Raw genomic sequence first — 25,897 nt, forward strand, 5'->3', positions numbered from 1 at the left:
ACTCATTATTCTCCTGCTCTTCACTTGGGCTGGAAAATGGCGTTATCTAGTAATAGTTTTATACTCAAGACTCTCAGACGGAAGCTGAGTACATAATAGAAAGTTTCAATTTCCTTAAGAGTCTAATTGCTTGCTGCTTTTGATAGCATTTGTGATTTTCATCTGAGTACTAAACAGTAAACAGCAGAATCAGTTCACACTACTTTATATATGAACTGGGATATAGAAATTCATACTGAGCTTTCCAGGATCTGTGCGGGTCAAAGATTCCGTGTGAGAAGCTTCCTAGACTTGAAGAGTGTCTAGTCATAACACCTGTCACATCTCCATTGCAATGCCACAGCCTTCACAAATGTGTTTCCACCAAAATAAAATAATTGTTCTCAGAAGGCATCTAGAAAAGGCCAAGACACACAAGAGAGTTTTCTGGAGAGGACCCATCACTTTTCATGGTCTTGCAATGGGTAAGCTCTGAAATGCACAGTCACCAGACTTCATCCCAGCATTGCTTCATGCCTTTCCTGTCACTATTACATAACACAATGGTTCCTGAGCATCCGCCCACCCTAGTGGGCAAATTCCCTGCAAGTCGGCATGAAGATGCTCTGCATGTAGTCATGTTTTATAGATGACCTGATGGTTTCCACAATTTCTGATAATAATTTTATAGAACTCTTAAATTGGTACACTTAATCCAAGCCCCCTATAGAAGAAAGATACAAATAGAGTTTTGTAAACCTTCACATGTCATGGGCCAGTTGCACTAGGATAAGAAAGCAGGCCTGCAACAAACTTGTGATTAAAGCAAAACATTCATTCTAAGTCAGGTCCGAGAATGAAGCCACAGGCATGCACTATGATACGGCAACTGAATAAGCTTACTGTTTGAGGTGATTCGGCAAACACTTATGGGATTTCATGATGTGTACAAGATATTGGACATGGAACCTCTCATTCACGGCCTGCACTAAACCAGACCCAAGCATGCATTTGAAATGCAGGAGGTGTGACTATGCTAGAGCATGAGAAGGACTGGCTCACTAATCATAACCACCCTTTAATATGCCAAAGGTACTGTGCATGTGATTTACCTAGTTCCAGTTCCCAACACCCCTATCGATTGTACACTGTTGCTTACAAAGTATTACCCATGAAAAATACTAAGTTCGGGAGTGATTAGACTAAGTACAATATTGTAGAGAAAGTTTTCAAACACGGGTCTGTCTACAGAGATAAAAGGAATTAAATACTGACCAACTCCAAAACTGAGAGGAGATCATGTAAGACAATTGAAGAATGAGAAATTAAGGAGTTGTAGAGAGTCCTCAGGAAGATCCAAGTTGGAACTAGTCAGTTCAATGGGATGAAGGAGAAAGATTCATGCTTACTATAAAACCTATGGGAGAATTTGAACTTGCCACACTGTTTATGTGTCCATGCGTGTGTTCATGTGTGTGCGGGTGCATATGAATATGTGGGTGTCAGTATCCTCTAGATCTTATATTTACTCTCTTCCTTTCTTACTGTTCTCTGAAAGGAGACACTCTTATTCTGGCGGTGAACCTTTCCTCTGTGGGTCACTGGGTGGGAAGTTTTCAAGCATACCTCCCCATGGTGAGGAGTGATTGGTTCTTATTTACATACTGGAATCAAGTACTCACAGTCTGGCATCTTATTGCACTGTTTAGCTTTGTTGCTAGTGGTGATGACTTAGAGTGTCTTAGCGATAGAGCAGGCTGAAATTTCTACCTAGGTTCTTGTTACCATATGGGAGAAAGTTCAGAGATCAGGCCACGTAAGAATTGAAGGAATTTGCAGAGGGATGACACACACTCAAGGGCTGAGTTCGGGCTTGCCAAGGGGGGGGAGGGAAAGAGAGAGAGAGAGAGAGAGAGAGAGAGAGAGAGAGAGAGAGAGAGAGAGAGAGAGAAACTGGGATTTTGGAAGCATGTTTTATGGATAAACTTAATAGAATTAAAGCAGGAAAATGGCCAGGAATTGATCAGAATTTCCTCCAGAATATTTCTTTATCACCCTTGTCTTTGTGTGGGGTTTCAGGATCTCATGGCATCAGATGCATGATAGGAATAGAAAATCTGCAAGGCTAATGATGTTGAAATGCCATTATCATTAAGCAAAAGACAGTTAGAAATTGTTTCCATGGGCCACATTCTTCTCAGCTCATTTTAGCTTAGAACTTGCTTAGTGTTTGAACAGTCACGTGGTCCTCCTGTGCATTTCAGTGTGGCATAAGCCTCTACCATTGTGCAGCTTGACACTTTCCTACAACTAACTAGAGTACCTCTGCTTTAAACCCACTGTGTGCAGGAGTGGGAGGAACATAATTCAAAGTTTCTTCTTTTGAGCTCTGGGAGTTCTAGTTACTAGTTCTCTACAGTGGATCTCTGCTCCCTCTGTGTTGTGTCTAGGTCTCTCTCTCTCTCTCACACACACACACACTGTAAGATATGCACATACATATACATTTTACAAGGGTTAGTTTATCTTCTCCAGAGGACGGCTTTTATACAATGATCTATTTAATGGATCTTTTGGCATATTTATTTCAGTATTCCAGTTTTATGTTTAAGTCAGTCATTGGAATCTTAGTAGGATCCATAAATAAATATCCTCTTTCCTATCTGAACTCAGAAGCTATTGAAGTACAGAAGGTGAGTTCAACCAGTCATCTTCTAAAAGGAAGAATGTGACCTTCAATCATCAGGCACTTTGATCTCCCACATATACCTCCCCCTTCCACTCCCCTCACCACAGGAGATGGTCAATGGTTTTAAGGTAGAGCCACAGAGTCAAGGTGTACCTAGCCTTCCCCCGAGGAAGTTCCCACAGACACAGAGATGCCTGAATAGAGTCTCCAGGAGGAGGAAGGCAGGGTGGTCAGAGCTGGAATTGACAAGTTTTCTTTATAAGCGTAGAAGGCCTGGGCAAAGGAAATCCTCCCTGTTGGGAGATGGAAAGATTTTTGTCTCCTTTACAACATTGACTCCTATTCCCTGCATATTAGCCATTTGTGTTTTATTTTCCTTGAGGAATTTTAAATAAACTACCCATTCAAGTAGTACTCCTGAACTCAATTATTTAAAACTCTTAATCTCTCATTTCTCAAGTCTAGTTGTGTAATCTCTTTTGCTCTTATGGGTAACTTAAAAATTAGCATCCATCCTTCCAGTGAGCTGAGCAGAGCAGAGGAAAGAAGCTTTTTGTTTCCCAGAAAACGCTGAAGGAAATGCTTTCCTTTGGAAGTTGGAAAAGAGGGCAGTGTTCTATACTATGATTGGCTGGGATCTTCTCATTGGATGCTAGAAAGCCCTCAGGTTGCTTGATTGTTTTAAAAATTGGTTCTCTTTCAACTTTGCTTTGATTATATATTAGGAGTAACTATATTACAGTATAGTCTGGTCATCTTGGTCTAGTATAGGAACTTAATCAAAATCAGTGCTCACCCACGTATGTTATCCAATATCACCCTATGGTAAGAGTACTCATTGGCTATTTGATAGTGTGTATTCAATACTGGCCACATTTCACAGCATATTATCCTGTTTGTTTGTGAGAGATTTTACTCTCACAGTAAATTTCTTTTGGAAAGATATCTTCCTAAGTGCCACATACAACTGACCCCAGGCTACATTTAGCAAGAGGGTTTGAAAATGGGGATATATTGTCAATTCACACCCATCTGTGAATCCGACTCCCCTAGGTGGGAGAAAAATGTGGATTTGTTCTAGAGATTTCAAAGTGAAAGGCACCAATTAAAAAGGTATCAATCCAAGTGGTGACAGGAATCTCTAGGTTGTATCTCTATTTGATCTTTTCCTGACATTGTACATAGCACTAATGATAAAAAGTGGGCACACGTGCATTTGTGTCTCTCTGTGTGTATGTACAAATAAGAGAGACACTATCATGTAACTAATCTAGCAATACATACTTAAAATTCAACATTTGAACCTTCCTCAAATGATACCTTTTATATACCCATTGGTTAACTGACAAATAGGAGAGAATCCATTGTGAAGTGAATCCTTTGCTTTTGGCAGATTCTCTTTGCTCTATTGTCATCAGAGCTGTCATCTCATTCAAAGTCCTTGGACTCCCTGGTTGTCAGCCTTCACACAGTCTTTGAAATGGCATCAGCAACCGTCTCTATGCTATCCCATTGCCTCCCCTAATTTGCATCAGTCTGATTCATTCATTCCTTAGCTGGGTTATAGGGTATGCTATTCCCCTGTGGTACCCATGCTGTTAAGCTTCCTCTCACTCGCTATTATCACAGTAGGATTCAAAACGTTCATTTGGTAAAGGCCTGTTGCTCTTGATGGAAGACAGAGCGTTTAACAAATGAGCACAGAGAGCGTTTGAGAAAACCTTTTAAAATAAGATCTGAAATGCATTTTGCCTATATTAAAATAGTTTTCTTCGAGGATGAAAAAAGCCTGCTGGCAATCAGAGGCTTGTGTGACATTCAAGTCTACCCAGAGGAAGCAGCCAAGCAGAGAGGCTCACTGCTTTACAGATTTGCATTGTCCTGCTAACTTTCCTGTGCCAAAAACACTCAGTCGCTCCCTTTCACCAACCTCTAAGGTCACAAGACAGACAGTTCTTTCTTGATTACTCAAACAAATACACGTCTGATTCAGAGGAGGGAAAAGAGTTGCCAACAGTCAATGCTTAGGAAGGGCAAGGCTGCCTTTGCTTTATAAGCCAGCCTGATGAATCACCACGTCCATGACTAATTGTGGTGTTAAAATGTGCCCAGGAATATGGCCTGCTTTTCTTAAAGGGAAATTCTAAAGGAGACACAGAGAAACAAGAAAGAGAACACAACAGTTGTGCAAGAATGTGCATATGGCACAATCATCCCAACAAACTTAGCAAGTCTCCTGCTCTACAATAGACAGTCAAGTCCTAGAAAACAGGAGGCTGGCATGGAGGTCAGCATGGCATTCTGCACAGCAGTTAAGTTCTGGGCTCAGAAAAGATTTTCCAAGTGTTTTCTAAATCTCAGAAGGTTGAAGCCAGACATGAACACAGGCCGATAAAAAAGACTGATGTTTATGTGTATAAAACATATGTGTTTACATAAATATATGACTATATAGAAAATGAGTGTAATCTGTGTGTATACAATGTGTATATGTGTGTTGAAATAATTAAAATGTATATTCAGTGGACACGCTTATATAAAAATCTATGCTTTCCTTGTATCATTACATTAGTAAGAAAGACATGGTCCTATAATTGTTCTGAGACAAGGTCTCTTACTGCTTGAGACCCTCTCCTCATGGTCTTCTGTTTGCTAAGAGTACAGATGCGTGCCAATCTGTGCCCAGCAAGAAAACCACTGTTCTTTCCACTAATTACATTGTCTGTTGCGAAGGCAGGACACAAAGGGAAAACTCCAGGACAGAGCAACACAGTCAATGATGGAATCTACTGAGAGAACCAGGGAGGACATCTTGGAAGGAGGAAAGAGGAAAAACTGCAGAGAAAGATTTGAGCAAATGAGAAATGAGCTGTCTGTCTTCTAGGACTTATAGCAGTCAAGATTTTTTTGGCAGAGAAAAGGAGTTGGAGCAGTTGAGTGTTAGGAATCTCAGACAGAGTAAACCAGACTAGAACAGCCCTGCCTCCATTGATGAACTTGGTGAACTACTGTGAAAAGTTTAGCAAATAGAATCTAACAATGAATGGAAAGAGTAGCACATCACGAATAAATGCAGTCCATCTAAATGCAGAAAATCTATAAAACATCAATTTAAGTGTTTAAAAAATAATAATACAAATAAAATAAATGAATTTAAAGGATAAAAATCAATGCAATCATTCATTTTTTTAAATGTGTGGGCACAGAAAAACATTGGCCAAATTCTGCATCACTTCATGTTAGATACACACATTCTGGCATTGTAGGACAGATGTAAACTTCTTTAATCTGGTCAAGGATTCTGTTTTCAACCAACAGTAGAGAAGTCTGTTGGTTACCTTTCTTAGTGACATGCTATGCCCTGGGATCAGGAACTCAACAAGGATATCTGGAGTACAGTTGGGGGTTGGGCAGGGAGTAAAAAGAAAATACGCCATAGACAAACACCAAACAAGGCTGTTGCTGCTGATCCCTGTACTCTCTAAGTAAGGAACATACCAAAGGATTGTAAGGAGCCACAACCATCCTAAGAGCTAACAAATGACTTGGGCAAACTTTTATAGTAAAACCTCATTGTGTACATGCCAGTCCTAGTTTTAAATTCTGGTGCATTGTGATGAAATATCAGAAGTTTTAAAGTTTAAAATAGCTCAATTTAGACTTAAATGAGCTAACCATACGATTTTTATAGGTAGGGAAGTTACGTAAAATGAATGTAAAAAAATAGAAAATAAAAATATTAAAGAGGGATAAACTCAACAAAATATGCATGAAAACATTTATAGAAGTTGAAGATAATGTGCAATAAAAGGTACACTGCCTGTGGAAATGGCTCAGTCTGTATAATTCTTCTCATAGAAGCACAAAGGCTTGAGCTGGATCCCAGAACCCACATTAAAAAGTCAGACATAACTCTACACTCATGATCTCAGCCCTGGGGCCTCTAGATCCTTAGGGCTTATTGGTGGGCCAGCCTAGACTAACCAGCAATCTCCAAGTCAACCAGTTGGATACTTTCTCTGAAAAATTAGGGTGGGTATTTCCTAAGGAACTACACCCAAGATTAAATGTCTTACCTCCACATGCACATAGGTGGACATACACCTGTAGCCCATACCTTCACATGAACATGAAAATGAACATGTGTGAGCACAAATAAAGATGTGTCATCAGGCTGTGGATTTTGTTCAATGGTGGTAGAGTATGACATGTTCAGTAGTTTTGGGGTCCTAGGTTTGATTCCCAACACTGAAAAACACTAAGTTATGTCATTTATACTATGTGCCTAGATAAGCTTACCCAGCTCCACAAAGAGAACCTGCTCCCATCAGTGAGACTGGAGCGTCTCCTAATCAACTCATAGTCCATTAGGTCTCACTTAGCATTGTTCTGGATCCTCTTAATCAACCAGCAAGCTAAGACCCAAAGAGTCTTATAATCTCATCATTTATCTATACACTAAGCTCCCATCAAAATGCTACTTTGTTTTTTCCTCAAAGTATTTCCTGGTAGTGAGTTGTTGATAGCTTGCCTGTTTCCTTTCTCGATATGACAACTTAATATTAAAGGACTGTGACAAAGTTAATTAGAGATAGCAAGACTCTTAGTATTATTTAGGCCAATGGAAATAAATATAGAATAGAAATAAATATAGAAAAAGAACTAAATATAGAATCTATTTCTACAATCCAGGTGAAAGGGGACATTAGTCATATAATAATGATGAAGGTGGCAGGGAATACTTTGGTATATATCTAGGAAGTAGGAATGGTAATTATTGATAAAAATATAGAATATAAAAGAGTGAATATGAGGTTAACCCCAAAGTGGTCAATTTTGTCTGTTGACTAGGAGATCAGAATATATTCAATTTTCTGAGGTACAAGAAGAAAAATCCCACCCAAAAATGTGAAAGTCCTATTATGGGCAAGGTAAGTTTGATGTTCCTTTCTACTTTTTTTTTTTATTTAGGAAGACATAAGATATTAGCAGTTGTCTATACATATCTAAAGTTTATGAAAGTCAGTGTTGGAGATTTAGGGCCATCTGTATACAAAGATATTTAAGGCCTACGGACTGGACAAAAGAGAGAGAGAGAGAGAGAGAGAGAGAGAGAGAGAGAGAGAGAGAGGGAGAGGGAGAGGGAGAGGGAGAGGGAGGGAGAGAGGGAGAGAGAGAGAGAGAGAGAGAGAGAGAGAGAGAGAGAGAGAACCTAATTGCAGCAGTCCAGTGCTTGGTGGTCAAAAAGACAAACCAGACTCTGCACTAGGGCCCAGCACTAGTTGAGCCAATGGTGAAGAATTGTAGAGGGCCACAATATGTTCGCCACCACTAGATGGCGCTGTCTTCCACTGCGCCCCACGTGGTAGGTCAGGATAGACTCCGCCATTACAAGATGGCGCCAACCTTCGCCGCGCCAGCTGGCCCCCCTTTCAGGTAGTTAACTGTGCGCATGTGCAAGAGTGCCTTCGTGCCAGGTCTTTGCCCACTCCGGGGCGTGCCTTATGAGATCATGGGTAACAACCAATCAGGTGTGGGTGTGCTGCACGAGGGTTTTATAAGCGCCCCATGTTGGCGCGGTGTGGCTTTCCTCTTCTAAAATTAATAAAGTGGTCACAGTAAGGATTTCTAATGTCCTCGTGCTCCTTGCCGGCGAAAAGTCACGCGCGGGACAAAGAATGACTTGGAATTTGGCAAAATAGTAGACTGAGTAGTCTTCACATGAAAATTCTTCATGCAATTGTTAGAAGAGGACAGTCTAGGAAAGGAAATGTCTAGATGTATAAAAGAGGATGAAAGAATGAAGTGGCTGATGAGGGAACAAAGGGAGGCCAGATTTTTGGTGTGACTTGGAAAGATAATGCTATATGCTAAATAATGACGGAAGTGGCCCAGGATGACTGAAAATCTGCTGGTTCCTACTTCATTTGTTCTTGTCTTTCGTGTACATCCATTGATTAACGCTGAATGAAATCCCTGAGTTAGTCAGAGGGTCAAGAAAAGTCAGACATGCTTAACTGTAATATCCATTTTACTTATATTAACTTACCTTAATAAATTGTTAATACATGGAAAGAAGTGGCCAAGTTCATAATATACCATAATCATGCATTTATTCAGTGAATTTTAGGGGTCACGCTTAACATTATACTACAGAAAAATTAGCTCTGGCTATACGCTCTGATATCTACGTTAGAATCGAATACACGTAGATTACTATCAACACAAATGCCACTTACCAGATAATGACCTCCCCATCGGCAGCTTGCTCAAAAATTGACATTTGGGCTCCATCACTTCTTGCATAATAGCCGTCTGATTAAGTAAAAACAGGGTGTTATTTTAAGAAAAATATGTAGCCAGTAGTCATTATGCACTTATTCACCACCAAAGCCAACATCCAGGACAGAGTTAAAAACAGAAAGTATGAAAGTTAGGGTGAAGTTTCTCAGCTTCCATTCCAAGTACCCACCCGGGCTATATGGAAGTTGATTGAGCTGTACAGATTTTGGGTCTGGTTGATTTTGGTGTGAGTTTTATTTTATTTATTTACCAGCTTTTTATGATAAAGTATATAAACTTTAAAAAGTAATGTCAATACAGGACAGAGAGAGAAGAGAGAGAGAGAGAGAGAGAGAGAGAGAGACAAAGAGAGAGAGAGAAGAGAGAGAGAGAGAGAGAGAGAGAGAGAGAGAGAGAGAGAGAGAGATTTCCTTAGTGGGAATAATTCATTTATCCAAATAAGTCATTTATAGAGTTGCTGACAGTTCCTACGCCCAGTCCACATGCTGGTGCTACTAGAGTGCAGGGTGCATGCTTACCTTCTCAAGCATTCACCACACTGGTTCCTTTGAGGGTTGCTACTGTGATCACCCTGTATCATAAACCAGTGGGTTCCGAACCACTGCAGTGCGTTAGTGATTTGCTGTGCAGCTGGTGAACTGTACAACTGAAATCTGAGGCTATGCTTGCAATCGTCAGGGTGCAAGACCTCTCAGAGTAGCAAGTTGGTGAAGAAAGGAGAAGACGTGTGGAGGTCTGATCACACAGAAAGGTAAACTAAGCTGCATAGAAAACACAGAGTAAGGAATGGCTACTAAAATGTTAGATTGGAAGACTGCTTTGATATAGTAGAATATTCTCTAATGAAAGACTTAGGTAAAAGTCCATTTAAGAAGATAAATACAACATATTCCAATTTGAATTTGGAGACAGACTGTGTATCCAGTATTTGTAAGAGGAAGGCCAAAAGCTGAAAATTCTAAAAGCAACTTTATGAGGCCGACAGAATTCCTTTGGGACTTGATATTAAACTATTTTCAGTAGGGAGCAAATATTTTGTTCAAAATACTAAGAAACGCTTTTGAAACATCTCCTAATAGGGTCATACATGGCCTATTGAAAACCACAGAAGTCAGTTTGCCCCTATTTCTGATAGAGCTACTAAGGTACATGAGAAACTGGTAGATACTATTCTTCATTTTTTCTAACTAAGCAATAGTCTATGTTGTATCAATGAATAGAAATATTACTTGAAAAAAGATTATACTTTTAGAAGCTGAGAAGATAGCTCAATTAGTAACATGATTAACATAAACCCTGAAGACCTTAGTCACGTCCCTTGCTCTGCATAAATGCTCAACTTCTTGTGGGCTTGTCATTCTCCCATGCTGGGAAGTGGAGGAGAAAGCTCCCTGAGGTTTACTATCTGAATCAAGGAGCAGTGTACTAATAAAACTGTTTCAATAATCAAAATGGGGACTTGTGTGAAGGCTCAGTTGGTGAGTTGCCATTTCCAGTGTGAGGACCTGGGTTTTAATCCCTAATACCCATGTGAAAAGCTAGATGCTGAAGCACATTCTTACAATTCCAGCCCTGGTAAATGGGGAGAGGGAAATCCCCGTAGCTCACCAGCCAACAAACCATGAGCTTCACAAGTCTCTGGTGTGTGTGTGTGTGTGTGTGTGTGTGTGTGTGTGTGTGTGAGAGAGAGAGAGAGAGAGAGAGAGAGAGAACATCTGACATCAGCTAGCCTTCATATGAATTCACTCACCCACACATGTACCTTAATATGTGTGTGAGCACACAGCTGAACTTACACACACACAGACACACACACACACACACACACACACACACACACGCCAATGCACACGAAAATGAGAAGGAACATGAATTACATTTTTAACCTTAACTCATTAAGATTAAAATTTATTACAAAGGTTAGCATTTTCTTCTGTGTTATTTGAAACTTGACTCTTAACTTTCATAAATCTTTATGTTCCCTGGAGGAGTAAAAGCTAAACCTAACTATTACTCCTTTTACTTAATAGAAACAATTCCAGGGTCCGTAATGAGACAGAAGCTGTCCAACTGTTTGTGGTACTCTTACAATTGGGAATAGGGATTATCAAGTGCAAACCTGTGAAGTGAATGAAATAGCTTTCTCCCTCTGTAGGTGCAAGAATAGATGGGCTAATGAGAAGCAAATAGTAACTGTTAACCCTGCAATTCACTGGAAAAACCAACTCCACCATTTTGGATCAAGTTTAAGCCAAGTATTTATTAAATATTAAATACTTACCAAGAGATGGACTTTGGCCAGGACCCATTGTCCAGGGATTTCCCCATTGGAGTAATCCCATCCATGTGTTGCAGTAGCTTATAAGGACAAACCATTAGGCCACAAGGCTTTCTTATTTTCTAAGAAATATAACCTCCAGCATTACAGGGACTTATCTCGTTCCTGGGTGTCCAGGTTAAGTTTTGGGCATTACAGTAGCATTATCCACCTTCTCTTTTGTAGGTTACCTTTTCCCTCAAAGGCCACACGCAAATTGGAGGTGTCCAGTGTCTGCTCTCTGATGTTCTTACTTCATAAACCCTGATATCCATCATTTTCAGCTTAGGGAGAATTAAAAATGTCATGCCTTCTCTCTATGCGGCCTTTTATCTTAACCTTTGTTTACAACATTCTTGGGAAACACTTTCACTCCATTGCCCCCTCCCACTTCCTTTACTTACATTTCAGGCACTGGAGATTAGTGCTAGAAAAGGTGTTACTTGGAGGGGTACCCTGGAGAAGCCTATTTTACAGCTCAAAGGACACAAATATGTGCATGGTGACACACAGCTCATCCCCAAAATAAACTACAGTCCATTGCACAAAATAAATAAATCTGGAGAACTTATAGAATCTCAGTACTGGGTGGCACCTTTAATTTTATTATTCTCTTTCCTTCTACTCCAGGCAATAATCTTCTCCATAAAAGCACTGACAGATGGTCGATAACTTGCACTGCTAGTTGGATTTTCTTATTAAAATGGCTAGATTTCAGAATCTAGCTTCTTGGCAAGGTGCTTTTCAACGCATCTGCTCAAACCCCAAAATAAACATGCTTCTCAGAGGAATCAAGAATAGTCTACAAAACACTAGCCATTCCTAGGATGCTGTTAGTCATGAATTTCACTTCAAGTTAATTATGCCTCGATGGTGGTGAGGTCCTTTGTTCCATGTTAAGAGGCAATTAATATGTTGGCAATGTTCCAACCTATGAACACAGGCTGTGTGTAACCCAACATTCAGTTTTGTGAGACAATTCTATCTCATAATTTTACATACATGCAATCAATCTATTATGCTCAGACATGACATATGATAGGATTTGGGCGAAGCACAAGCTAAAATAGGGTCAGCGAGGCATGGGAGACCACTTCCTGAACTCTAGGTGCACTGGCATTATTAGTTTGTGATTTGAGATGTTGAAATCAGCCAAAAAATAGGACAAAATAATTTGAGATCATCGTCTATCAACACTAATTTGTGTGTCTATCTATGTAAAATAATTTACTTGCAATAGATCTGAAATTCTAAAAGCACTGCAAATTTTTATTTTCATATACGCTCATTAATTTTCAACATTTTCCAATAGAGAATATTACTTTTTATTTGTAATAATATTTGTTAAAATAACATTGGTTCATTTGAGCATGTGATAGGGAAATATTCTTTAATATTTGATAGTATATAGTCAAACAATTCATACTACAATCTTGAAATTAAGCAGAAGTCACTTAAAACATAGTATTACAGTGATGCTATGTTTATGAAGCGTGTGGCTATCTACCATAGAGATTAGTTTCAACAAGAAGCCTTATGCTGTACTATTCATGAAATATTTAGCAAAACAGATTTCATACAACTTAGATTATTTTATAAAAATATCCGGTTTTGATAGGTTTCCCTGTGGTCCTGATTCGAACTCAAAATTCTCTGTTCTTACTTCTTATCTTGCTAACTCCCTTTTCTAACATACAATGAGGGGGGGGGAGAGGGAGAGAGAGAGAGAGAGAGAGAGAGAGAGAGAGAGAGAGAGATGGGCGGGGAGAGGGAGGAGAAAGACAAGGAGGAAGAAGGGGAGGAGGAAGAAGAGAGGGAGGAGGAGGAAGAGGAAGGGTTTCATGCAAGGTTTTAGATTTTCATGGTTCTTGCAAAACTTTTGGATATTTCAAGTGCAAGCTAACTGGAAACACATGGGGTTGACTTCTGTTTAAGATTTATAGTCAGGGTGAAAGGGCATGGCAAACTGCAATGGTTTTACAAAAGCAATAAATTTCCCCCCAATTCATTATTGTTCTACTTACATTCTGTTGCTCAGACAAAATGATCCAACCAGAAACAACTTGGAGATGAAATGATTTATTTGGCTCACACTTTCTGTAGATCAGAATCCACCACTGAGGGAAGTCAAGGCAGGAACCAGAAAACAGGAACCATGGAGGAATACTCCTGGTTGCCTCACTCTCTGGTTTGCTACAGGCTTATGCTTACATAGCTTTTTTTCTTGAACCCAGGTCTACGAGCCTAGGGATAGTGTCACCCACAGTAGACTGGGCCATCCTACATCAATTAATAATCAAGGCAATTCTCCATAAATCTTCCTGTAAGTCAATCCAATCCAGTCAATTCCTCAAACAAGATTTCTCTCAGATGACTCTCAGGAGGGATAATAATTAAACTTAAAGGTGAGGTATGTGACAGGGAATCAAGATAGGAAACATTCCTGGTTACCTGATCTGGTGTTTTTGGTGTCCTGTATAAGTCAGTACTTCATTCAATGCCAATCTTTCTTTTGATCTTCAGCTAGGATGGTTTTTAGGTTAAAGGAGAACCTTGAATAGGAACTGTGATCACGTTCTTCATACCCCAAATCCATTCTGAGATGAACTGTGAAAACTAATATAATAAAAGAAATGTTTATTATACCCCTTTCATCGTCTGAAGCAAACCTTGTCAGGCTTTTCTTTTTCTCAATTCAATATCCAACATTCTGATCTGTATTTTCAACAATTCATAAGGCACACACTTAGTACACACATACCATGCCTGCCTGCTGAGAGCAAACTCCTTCCTTGTATGAAGCTGCCATAGCAGGTACCTCACAGTTCTTTACTTGCAAAGGGAAATTTGAGTAGGAAGGAAAAGATTTGTGGCAGTCTAAACGATAAATTGTGACAGAATTAACCAGAAAAAAAAGGAATAAGACAAGGAAAAACGGAATCATACAGGAAATGGCTAAGATGCAAAAATGCAGGATTTGGTAACTGCTTGGGAAATGATAATGAATTTTACTAGAAATGATCTGTGTGCTATAAGGAATGTACATGACAAAGAAATAATGCTCTTCAGGGTTGTACATTTGTTTTATGTGTGGGGTCACATTTTGCCACAAATGCAGCAGTTTAAAATGCTCTGCCCTTCCTGTCTTGCGATCATACTGCAGGTTTATATCTGTAAATTTATATCTGGGGCAGGACAACCGTGGTCTCTGTGGGAGCACAGATTGCAAACAAACTGTCAACCTGGGTTGCAGTCTCATCTGGAAGACTGACTGGGGAAGATAACATTATCTGTCTTTCTCAAGAATTAATTTCTTTGTTGAAGTATGGCCAAAGGTCTTGATTTCTCACTCATTGCTGACTGAAGGAAACCCTTAGGTCTCTGGTGTAGATACTTGGCACTTAACCCTAGTCACCGGAATTCATACACAATCTGGTGATTGTCTTTGCCAAGACCGGTAGGAGAGTTGCTAGTTATTATGTGCTAACCTAAAGTCTTGTACACTTAAGACAGTGACATTAGGAAGATGACTCAGTGAGTTAATTACTTGCTGCAACAAGTATGAGCCTGGAGCTGAGATCCTCAGCCCTGACATAAAAGTCAGGTATAGTGGCTGTTCCTCTAGCCTCTGTGCTGGGGAGGCAGATATGCGGGACTAACTGGTCAACCAGTCTAGCCAAAAGAGTGAGCTCTAAATTTGATGAGATACTCTGTCCTCCCAAAAGTAAGTTAGAAGAAGACACAGAGGGAAATATCAGAACTTGAGCCCTGACCTTTACATGCATAGTACATGCATACTCACAGAGGGTGTGCACCCCACACACATGTATACAGATAAGACAAAGTCAAATGAAAGTCTGAAATGCCACATCTTTTCTATATTTTATTGGTTCTTTGCAACCCACAGAAATCTGCCTACATTTAAGGAAAGAATAGTAAACAGAAGTTGAGATCCACTGGGGATTAGCTTGTGGTATCAACCAGAGTCTGCATGTGTTGTAACTGAGGTTATGAGTAGGCAACCAATGAAGAAGTCTTCTATAGTTATGGGCTGGGGTACATCTAGAATATATTCTCCTTAGTGAATTTTTGGTAATAATTGAATTAAATTTAATTTAAAAATTACTTGGTAAGATTGAATTAAACGAATACATGGTCATAATATTTCTTCATCCTGCTGGCATTCGATATGCCTATGCAATCAAGAGAAATGAGGCGTTACTATGACAGCAGAAGGAAGATAGCAAATAGCATTTGTCAGGTAATTATGAAAACAAAACCTAGAAAGATGCATACCATGGCATGCCTCACACAGGGCTAGAAAGCTTGCAGATGGCTTTTTATCTCTTAGAGCCAAAGATAAAAGAAATTTATTTTGCTTCTCCATAAAGCTTCAAAGCACATAAATTTTCAGCCCCAGTCAAGCTTCTCTTGGAAGAAGCATACCTCCTATTACACCACAGCATGGGAGCCAGTTTCCACCTAACATTCAGCTGCCACTTTCTATTAGCCTTCTCAAAACTGTGACCTTTGTACTGCATTTGGAAAAGTGCAGGGAGACGTAGATGCAGAGGCCAGTGCCTCTTAATGTTTTAAGGGCTGCCACATTAACAACCTCTTCTACGTCTTGTCTTATGCATAAGTAGCAAAATGGAATGAGTGTAAATCAGCTATACCCAGGATTACATAGTCAAGTCTGGTAAGAGTTTAGTCAAATCCTATGTGTGCATTTCATAGACTCATTCTGTCTGCACCCCACTCTTGGTGGCTTGAGGCAGCAGTTACTGCACTTCCTAAATGTAAGAGGTAGAGTGGTTCTTCATCTCCCATGCCAATAAAGCAGATCTTATACCGTTGCAAAAGTATGTCTCTGAGCAAATGGGTGTAGTTGCTTATGTACTCACGGGTTTTTGCTTTGTAGCTGTGTCTTTGAGTTGTAGTCATTAAAGCTTAGAAAGCAAACCAAACCCTGAGGGGATGCCTGGGACATCAATGATAGACTGCCAGTGTGTGTCAAGTTGACAGAAAAGCGAACCTTCACAAAGGCAAATGACACAAATACATGAAATAAGTCCCTTTAAAATGATTGCCTAGAACAGCAGCCATATTTGTAGCTCAACTAATCAACTTACTTGAGATAAATTTGATGAGAAAGGGATGATGCAGAACCCTGGAATTACTTCTACCTAAAAGATGTGTTTGTGGAGGTAAACACGGGGACCACATTGGCAAGGCTTAACCATGAGTCCATACCTTTGTGCTCTTGAATGCGTGCAGACGATGAGTTGTGAAAGAACTTTAGGTTGATAAAGTCACGGTGGTTAATTCACACCCATCAGAGTGTGGAAGAGAACATTGTGTTCAGTGTGACAAAGATAAGACTTTGGGAATTCATTATGAGAAAAAATATGTCACATTGTAAGAGACTGGAACTTTGACTAGATTTACAGACTTAATAGTATACCTTGAGGTCACTCAATGCTTAAGTCTATATTATTCTATTGAGTGTTCAACTGCTTCTTTAACCTGTACTGGAGAATCACCCAACATCCAATGTAACAGCCAACCTTACTTGACTTGGCTTTTCCATGAAGTCAACTTCTTTAACCTAAGCTAATGGAAAGCCATAACTTTGCTATGTACTCCACAGTGCTCCAGCACAGACTAACGCATGCTCGTATGTGTGTTAGGACAATCATTTACTGAAAACTGAAAATAGGCTAAAATCAGCCTTACAAAATGCCTATCTACTATAAACTCTGGAAACAGTTTTTGGGTATTGCTTGACCATACGTGTTATCTGGGTCAGTTGGAGCCCGAGACTTAATCCATTATAAAATACTATTAAAGTTTTCTATAATGTATCCCTCTTTTCCCATGTGATGTTTTCTGTGCTGTTCAATAAATAAAGCCATTTGTTAAGAGAAACACAGGGACAGACTTACAGAGACAGAGACAGAGATCCACAAGATGGCCTTCAGGCAGCCTACAGACTCAGACTCACAATAGACGGAGAAGGAGAATGCAAAACACAAACATAGGGCGGGGGAAGTCTCATAGAACTAAAGTCTAAACTTGCTCTTGGTCATATAACATGCAGTGGAAGCCCTCTGATTCCTGTCTTTATTGGTGAATCAAAGTTTATTATTAATTCATTCAAACCAATACATTTTGGTGTCTCATTGTGAGGAATCTCTAATATATTAAATCTACACATAAGACAATATCTTAGACTTTCAAGAGTGAGACACTGAAAACACGACATTCTTACAAGTGCTAAAAGATAAAAAAAAAAAAAGGTTTCCTGTATGCTAGGCTACATCCCTATTCCCAACCCAGGTAACAATCTTCTTTGCAAGACCAAGTCAGGTCTATTGAAAATAAGTTCTGTAACCTAGGACTGAGTTACTAAGACAATTGAAGAGGTACAGGGTAAACCTATGAAATTTATATCGATTGGATATTGTTAGCTGTTTCAATCATGAGCATGGTTCAAAGGAATTTCCATCAGAAAACTATTCAGTGGCTAATGAAATGTCTCATTGGTTTAGAACACACTGGTGCTCTTCCAAAAGACTGAGTTTGGTTCCCAGGAACCACATCAGGTGGCTCACAATTGTCACTCCAACTTCTGGGGATCTGATACCCTCTCCTGGATTGTGCAAGTACCACACCACAGACAGACAGACAGACAGACACTCACTCACACACACACGATTACACAAATAATTCTTCCCTTCAAAGCTCAGGGAGCTATGCAGAGAAGAAAGTGGAAATACTGTAAGAACGAGAGGGGATGAATGGCTTCAAAGAAACAGCCTGATGTAGCTATGAATTCAGAGACAGGGGCAGCATGCACAAGGCCTGCACCACTTAAAGCCAGTTTGGATCCCAGTACTAAGAGAGATGAACACAGGCTCCTACCCCTAACCAAGAAGCTATCACAATTGGTACTCATTTGCAAAGGATAAATCACCCTAATTCAGTGATCTTAGTACATTAACCACACTCCAGCAGTTGATGGCCAACATGAAAATGAATTCAGGGGTAGTTTTGCAGACTTTTTTTCTCAAATTACTTTGGGTGCTTTTTGTCTATTTGTTTTTTTACTTGTATGTTTTGGTTTCCTTTTTTGTTTTCTTTTTTGTTTTTGTTGTTCTTTTTTTTGCTTGTTTGTTTTGTTTTGTTGCTTGTTTTTTTAAAGAGAGAAAGAAACATCATCAAACCAAGTGAGGGATATAGGGAGGAACTTGGAAAAGTTGGGAGAACAGAAAAGCATGACCAGATTACATTGTATGAACTTTTCAATAAAAATAATAAACTTTAAATACAGAAAATAGGTACTATTTTCTCCCCCTTTTCTTTCAACTTTTATCCTGTTTTTTTTAATAAAGTCACATTCAGAATTGCAAAGATAGCATTATTAATATTGTCTGTGCAATTTGAAAACAACAAATAATATAATTGTGCTGCACTGTTGCAATAGTTATTGGAAGTCCACTTTTTCTGAAGGCCCCTATTGAAGAAATAAGCTTGGATTTCTCACATTCTTTGACGGTAATTATTTTCTCATGTCAACTAAATGCTAAGCTGGTTCCAGAGCCTAACACATCCCTTCACGTCACTGAGATCAAAACAATCATTTCAGGCTTAAGTTAAACTACATTTGAGTATGCTGGGTACCCTCAGAAAGTTCTTGTTCCTGACGAGTAATTGTCAAGAAGGAATTTTAGTAACAATTTGGCTAGACACCCCCAGATCCCAAACTTTCCAAAACTAAATGGCAACATTCAAACTGAAATTTTATCTTTAAAAAGACTGGACTGTTTCTCTTGGGCAAAGATTGCATGATTTGGGGGAGAGGGCAGGAAGGAGAGGAAGGAAGAGGGACTGCCTCTCTATGAGCTGATAACGCGGTGGCTAATATCACAGTTATCAAATGCCTTTCACTTAACGTGTTTAGAACTAAATGTGGGAAAAAATGCCCTGAGTGAGTCACCACATTGTGTCCACTCGGTCTTGGCAGGTCACCTTGTTCTAGTGAACAAAATGTCTGTTGGGAAAAGCCAAATATGTCCAAGTCGCTTCAGATGTTCATACCTATGTCAGGTGAGCCAGGAGGAAGGAAATATTCTGTAACTGGAGGTGTTGGCAAAGAAAAGAAAATGTGTTCAAATGAAGCCATGAGTTTTCTTGTGATTGTAGAACTTTGAAGCTGGTAGGGAAAGAGTCTGTGCTCTAAAATACCTGTCTATGGACTAGCTCCAATGCTAACATCTATAGCCACCACTCCTAGACACCTTTGGAAAGATGCTGACTATGCAATCCAAGCTGGTCTCAAAAATTACAGTTCTTCTGCCCCAGCCTCCAAAGGCTGTGGTTATAGACCTGTCTAACCACACCTGGCTCAAAACTTTAACTGAGAGGAATCAAATAGCATGATGGAAGAGTTTATGGACTAGGACTGGCCAATCTCCCCTGTATGTTCATATAGGAAACAAATTCACATAATTTTGATAAGCTACATTTCCTAATCTAATGTCCTGCATTTATCTCACTCGGTCGCATTATATAGTGTCTAAACAGATGGTCAGTATAGGAACAAAAGTTTAATTAGGTCTCAGGAGTGCAGTGGGTATATTCATTTAAAAGTCTTCATTACAAGCTATCTTAGCCTTAAGTCAGCAGATCCTTTTTATAGCACAGTTAAATACAAGGGCGCCAGGCTCAGATCACAAGGTGCTTCATAAAACACAACCACACACATTGGAAACAGCAATTCTCTCTGTTTAAGGGAGCCATTTCGCTCCTCTTCTAACACTTACTTTAGCTTGTGCATCTATTACTTCAACAGTCTCTTCTGTGGTACATGGTTTAGATGACATATTGTTCATTGTGAACAAGAGTTTGGGGACAGAAGGTTATAGCTCAAGTATTCACAAGCATTTCCTGTTTGCAGTATCTCCCTTTTCCTCTTAGACATGTGTTTTTTCCATTTTCCAAAGCTGCTTGTGTGCTTAAGTTCCATTCAAACACTCGTTTGCGCGCGCGCACACACACACACACACACACACACACACACACACACACACACACACACCTTAGTAATCAGCATTGGACTGGAGAAAGAAGAATTCCACAAATGGAACTGTCCCAAACTGTCATATAAATCTTGGAAAACTTAAGTAAAATATGTGTGCACTGTAGTTAAGGAACCAAAATTCACAAAGATCTTGAAATGTTAAGAATAAATTCTCAGACAAAGAGATATGCCAATATCCAAAGATGAATAAGAGCTACACAAGCCCCAGGTTGCAGTCTATTGACAAACAGTCCCACAAAAGTGTAGTAAAATAGCTACCAACATCATAACACCTATAAAGACGAGAAATACCAGGTGGCATAATCAGTCCTGAAAGCAATTTAGATTGTTTTCTTTGTGAGTGGGGTGCTATGTTCCCCCTAGAATGTCACTAAATAACAGCATCCTATAATGAAGACATGGTGAACAAAACCCAGAACACGTTACTTTTAGTATTATTACAAAGTATTTTAAAATGGAATGCATTTCCTTGCTCTGTCCACTACTACTTACCCTCACCTGGTTTGTGTTATTAGTTTTCCATTTTTCCTTTTATTTACATGATGACTGACATACTTACTCTTATGTTTTCTGACTAGTCAAGTTTAACCAGAGTTGTTTGTTTCCACTTCCACTCAGGTATGCATATGTCTCCCATACCTCTTACTGTCCTAAGGTTTGCTCTCTGTGTATACGTACTTACTGATAAGTGGATGTTGGCCCAAGGGCTCAGAATAACCATGATACAACCCACAAACCAAATGAGCCTCAGAAGGAAGACCAAAGTGTAGAGGCTTCAATCCTACACAGAATGGGAAATGAAATAATTACAGGAGGTAGAGTGAATGAGGAAGAGACCTGGGAGGGAGAGAGGCAGGGAAGGGAAAAAAGGAGAGGCAGGATTAGGTATTTGAAGGGACAGGAGAGAAGTACATGTGGTCAGGAAATAGAATAGAAACATGTAGTAGGGGGTGGGGAACTGAGGGTAGCCACTAGAAGGTCCCAGACTCTAGGGAATTGAGAGGTTCCAGAACCCAATGATGATGACTTTAGCAAAAACACCAACAAAGGGGAGATACAACATGTAGAGACCACCTTCAGAAGATAGGCACAGCCCCTAGTTGAGGGACATCTCACATATATCTAAAAATTTTTAACACAGAAATGTTCCTGTCCAAAGAGAAGACAGGGACAAAAAATGGAACAGAGACTGAAAGAAAGGCCATCCAGAGACTGCCCCACCTAAGGATTCAACCCATCTGCAAACATCAAGTCCAAACACTACTGCTGATGCCAAGAAGCACTTGCTGACAGGAGCCTGGTATGACTGTTCCCTGAAAAGTTCTGCCAGCACCTGGCCAATACAGATGCAGACACTCACAGCCAACCACTGGAATGAGACCTAGGGGAAAGGACTGAAGGAGCTGAAGGGGGTTGCAACCCCATAGGAAGAACAATATCAACTAACTGGACCACCCAGAGCTTCCAGGCTCTAAATCACCAACATTAGAGTATACATGGAGGGAGCCATGGCTCCAGATACATATAGGGAGCAGAGGATGGCCTTATCTGACATCAATGGGTGGAGAGGCCTTTGTTCCTGTGGAGGCTTTTGGCCCCATTGTAGGGGACTGCTAGAGCATTGAGGCAGAGTGGGTAAGTGGGTAGAGGAGTACCCTTATAGAGGCAGAGGGGATGGGAAGTGGGGAGAGCGATATGCGATGGGGGTTTGTGGAGGGGTAACCGGGAAAGGGGATATCATTTGAAATGTAAACAAATGAAATAATTAATACAAAAATTGCCAAAGTTAGTATGAGATCAGGCAGAGCAATTTAGTCAGAAGCTGAGAGAGGCTTGGAAGAATAGATTGTACAGAAGCTGAAAGCTTCCAGGCCTAGGCCTACGAATGTTAGAACAGAGAAGGAAATGCTTTGGGCTCAGCCCAAACTGTGTATTCACACAGCTTATGTATGGCTCTCATCTTATCACTTCATGGCCCCTCTTTGTGCCTGGAATTAGTCTTTGCAGCTATTTCTTTTCATTATGAGCACTGCCCTTTTACTTCGTGGAAACTGCATTTTGATGCACTTTAAAAAGACTGCCCAGTCTTTTCTTTTGTGACTTTTTATTTAGTATAATATTCAAAAATTACTGACAACCTCATAAAGCTTTTTCTAATGTTCTCTAGGTTTTAAAGGTTTTAAAGGTTTGAATCTTATTTTTAGGGTGTTTATCTAGTTTGGGTTTGCTTTTATGTGGTTAGGTAATACTTTAGCTCCATTCTTTTGCATATGGGTATTCAGCTTTCCCAGTATCATTTATTAAAAGTATGATTTTGCTCATTGAATAGTATTTTTCTGTAAAAAAATCATCTTATAATACGTGTAAGTATTTTGGTAGTAAATGCATTAAATCTGTATAAGCTTTGGGTGGTGCTGACATTTTAACCTTATGAAGCTTTCTCTTACATGTGTGCTTCCAGTTGTCTATGCACACTCTCCATCTCTTAGTCTTACGGTTTTTACTAGGCGTTCTTCTCCTTGGCTAAGTCAACTCTTAAACATTCTAGTGTGTTTTATGACATTTTAAGTGACATTGTCTTTATAATTTCTCTTTTAGCTTGATCGCTATGGGATCATAAAATTCATTATATTTTGTGTTGAGTTTTAACCTACAACTTTGGTGAATTCATTAGGGCTAACAAATGTGTTTGCTTGTGTGTGTGTGTGTGTGTGTGTGTGTGTGTGTGTGTGTGTGGTGTGAGTGTGGGTATGTGTGTTTACATATATGATATTATCTGTAAACAAATTTCCCCTATTGAATTTCTATATTTTCTATTTCCCTGTATTGAACAAAGATCCAGACATAATTTTTAGAACTATATTAAGCTGGAAAAGAAGAAGTAACATTCTGCCTTCTTTCTGTTTGGAACAAATATGTTTGGAATTTTGGAAATAGCTCAGTGCCAGGTCACTTGCATAGCATTTGTGAGACTCCAAGTTTAATTCCTAAGATTGAAAAAAGAAAGCATTGGAACTCTTAGCCACAATATGATGGCAAATCCTTTGATAATTTATGATTATTCTTTGTGATCTTGCGAAAAGACATTCTAGTCTGCCCTGCAAACTATTAATAGTTATACCGAATACTACAGGTGATTGGTCTATAGATTCTCAATAAATTTTAAAATCAAATGGAAAGTAAATACCTAATGATCCCAACATTATAAAAAAATCCATAAACTAGAAAAATGTATAAAACTGTGGAAGTTAAATAGTCTTAGTCAATAGTTTAGAGACGTAACTAAACAAAATTGAAACAAATACTTAGAGTTGATCGCAAAAGCAACTACAAGTCAGTATGGAAGCAGTGTTCAGAAAGGAATTTACAGTTACATTTACTTACAAGTAAACAAAACAAAAGAATAATTTAGACCAGCAGTCTGACATGAAAAAAACAGAAAACCAAAAGTAAATCAATGCTGGAACTAGCGAAGACAGGAAATGACAAAGAGTAGAGATAAATGAAATAAAAACAGAAAAACAGTAGAGAAAGGGCAGCAAAATAGAAAGTGGATTTTTTGAGAAGAGTAACAAAATTGACAAATATTTAGCTAGACGAATAAGAGAAAAAGAAAAGACCACAAGTCATCTACATCATAAATGAGGCATTTACATTAATACTGATTTTTACAGAAACAAGAATTAAATACACGGTAGGAATAGTTATACTATAATATTAGATATTATAATAAAATAAAAGATATCCTAGAAACGAAAATCTACCCAGATTAATTCATGAAGCAGAGAATCTGAGTAGTCCCACAATGTTAGACAAGTGTTTCGATGTTAAAATATCCACTGACACAAAAAAGAACAAACAAACAAAAACAAAACAAAACAAAACAAAAAACCAAAAAAACTGCTGGACATGATGCTTGTACCAAGCAATTCTTTTTTTTTTTTTTTGACCTCCCAACAAAAATTGATTTTTATGTACATGCATCTCTCAGTGTGTGCTGTGTGTGTACAGAGGTCCACAGAAACCAGAAGAGGTCATGAGACTTCCTGGATACAGAATTACAGCAGCAGTGACACAGACAGTGTGGGTCCTGGGAACCCCCTGTCCTTCAGAACAGCAGCAAGTGCTTTTAACCACTGAGCCATCTCTCCATCTCCTCATGGACTAATTCTATCAAACATTTAAAGAAGATTCAACAGCAGTTGAATTCCCCAGTAAGTTGAAGAGAAAATGGCACTTTTTAATTGAATGTATTAGGTCAGCATTATCATGATAAAAAGGTAAAACAGAGGCAAGAGGGGAAACTCTTTTGCATACTGCTTTAGTTTTCCCAACAAAATCTGAGCTAGTGGAAGACACCAGAACTTTATAGTCCACCTGAGGACAAAGCACTTTTTATTTCTGTAATGTAAGGATCATAGAAACAAGACAAACCAATCACATTGACGAGGAGAAGGGAAACACCAAGATAATTATCTTGATCTACACAGATAAAGTGTTGGATGAAATACAACACCCTTTCATTGTAAAAACACTCAACAAATAGGGAAAAGAAAGCTACCTCAACATAATAAAAACTATAGTTTAAAGTCTGAGTGTGGTGGTTTGAATATGGTTGGCCCAGGGAGTGGCACTATTAGAAGGCATGACCCTCTTGGATTAGGTGTGTCATTGTAGGCATGGGCTTTAAGACCCTCATCCTAGCTGTCCCAGAAGCAAGTCTTCTGTTTGCCTTCAGAACAAGATGTAGAGCCCTCATCTCCTGCACCAAGCCTGCCTGGATGCTGCCAAGCTCTCACCTTGATGGTATTAGACTGAACCTCTGAACCTGTAAGCCAGCCCCAATAAGTGTTTTCCTTATAAGAACTGCCTTGGTCATATTGTCTGTTCACAGCAGTAAAACCTTAACTAAGACACTGAGTTAAAACTTAGTGACTGTTACACTCAATGTGGAGACAGAAAGCCAAGAGCTTGCTTTGCCTTGTTAGCAATATAGAGTGGACTGCACTGTCTGTTGTTGGGCAGTGAGCTGTGTAAAGCTAGAACTAATTCAGAGTTCTGTGAAGTTCTATTGCTTATCTTTTGTCTGGCCCTTCTTTCCACTAGTAGACTACATTACCTTATCACTTCTTTTCATATATTTTGATGGTTTATCAGCAGATTGATATACATATGTATGTAAACATGATGCAAATATTCATTATCATAAAACCATTTAAATACATACCATATTTGTTATTAGTAACAGTGGCCTTCTTTGACCCTTGATTTCTTTCATTTACTGTATCTGCATAGAACATATTTTTCCATCCTATTATTGCCAGTCTATTTGTGGCTCCGGATCAAAAACACCAGAGTCGATAGTCCGTTATTCATCCCATTAATTTCTTTACTATGATTGGGTTTTTTAATCTATTTATATTCAAATTAATTAATAATAAGTCAGAGCTCACTTTTGTTTTGAATTTTTTTTCCTTTCACTCAGGTTTTTACTATATTTTTAGCA

Source organism: Rattus norvegicus, chromosome 4 (assembly GCF_036323735.1).
Source record: "Rattus norvegicus strain BN/NHsdMcwi chromosome 4, GRCr8, whole genome shotgun sequence".
Lineage (NCBI taxonomy): Eukaryota > Metazoa > Chordata > Mammalia > Rodentia > Muridae > Rattus > Rattus norvegicus.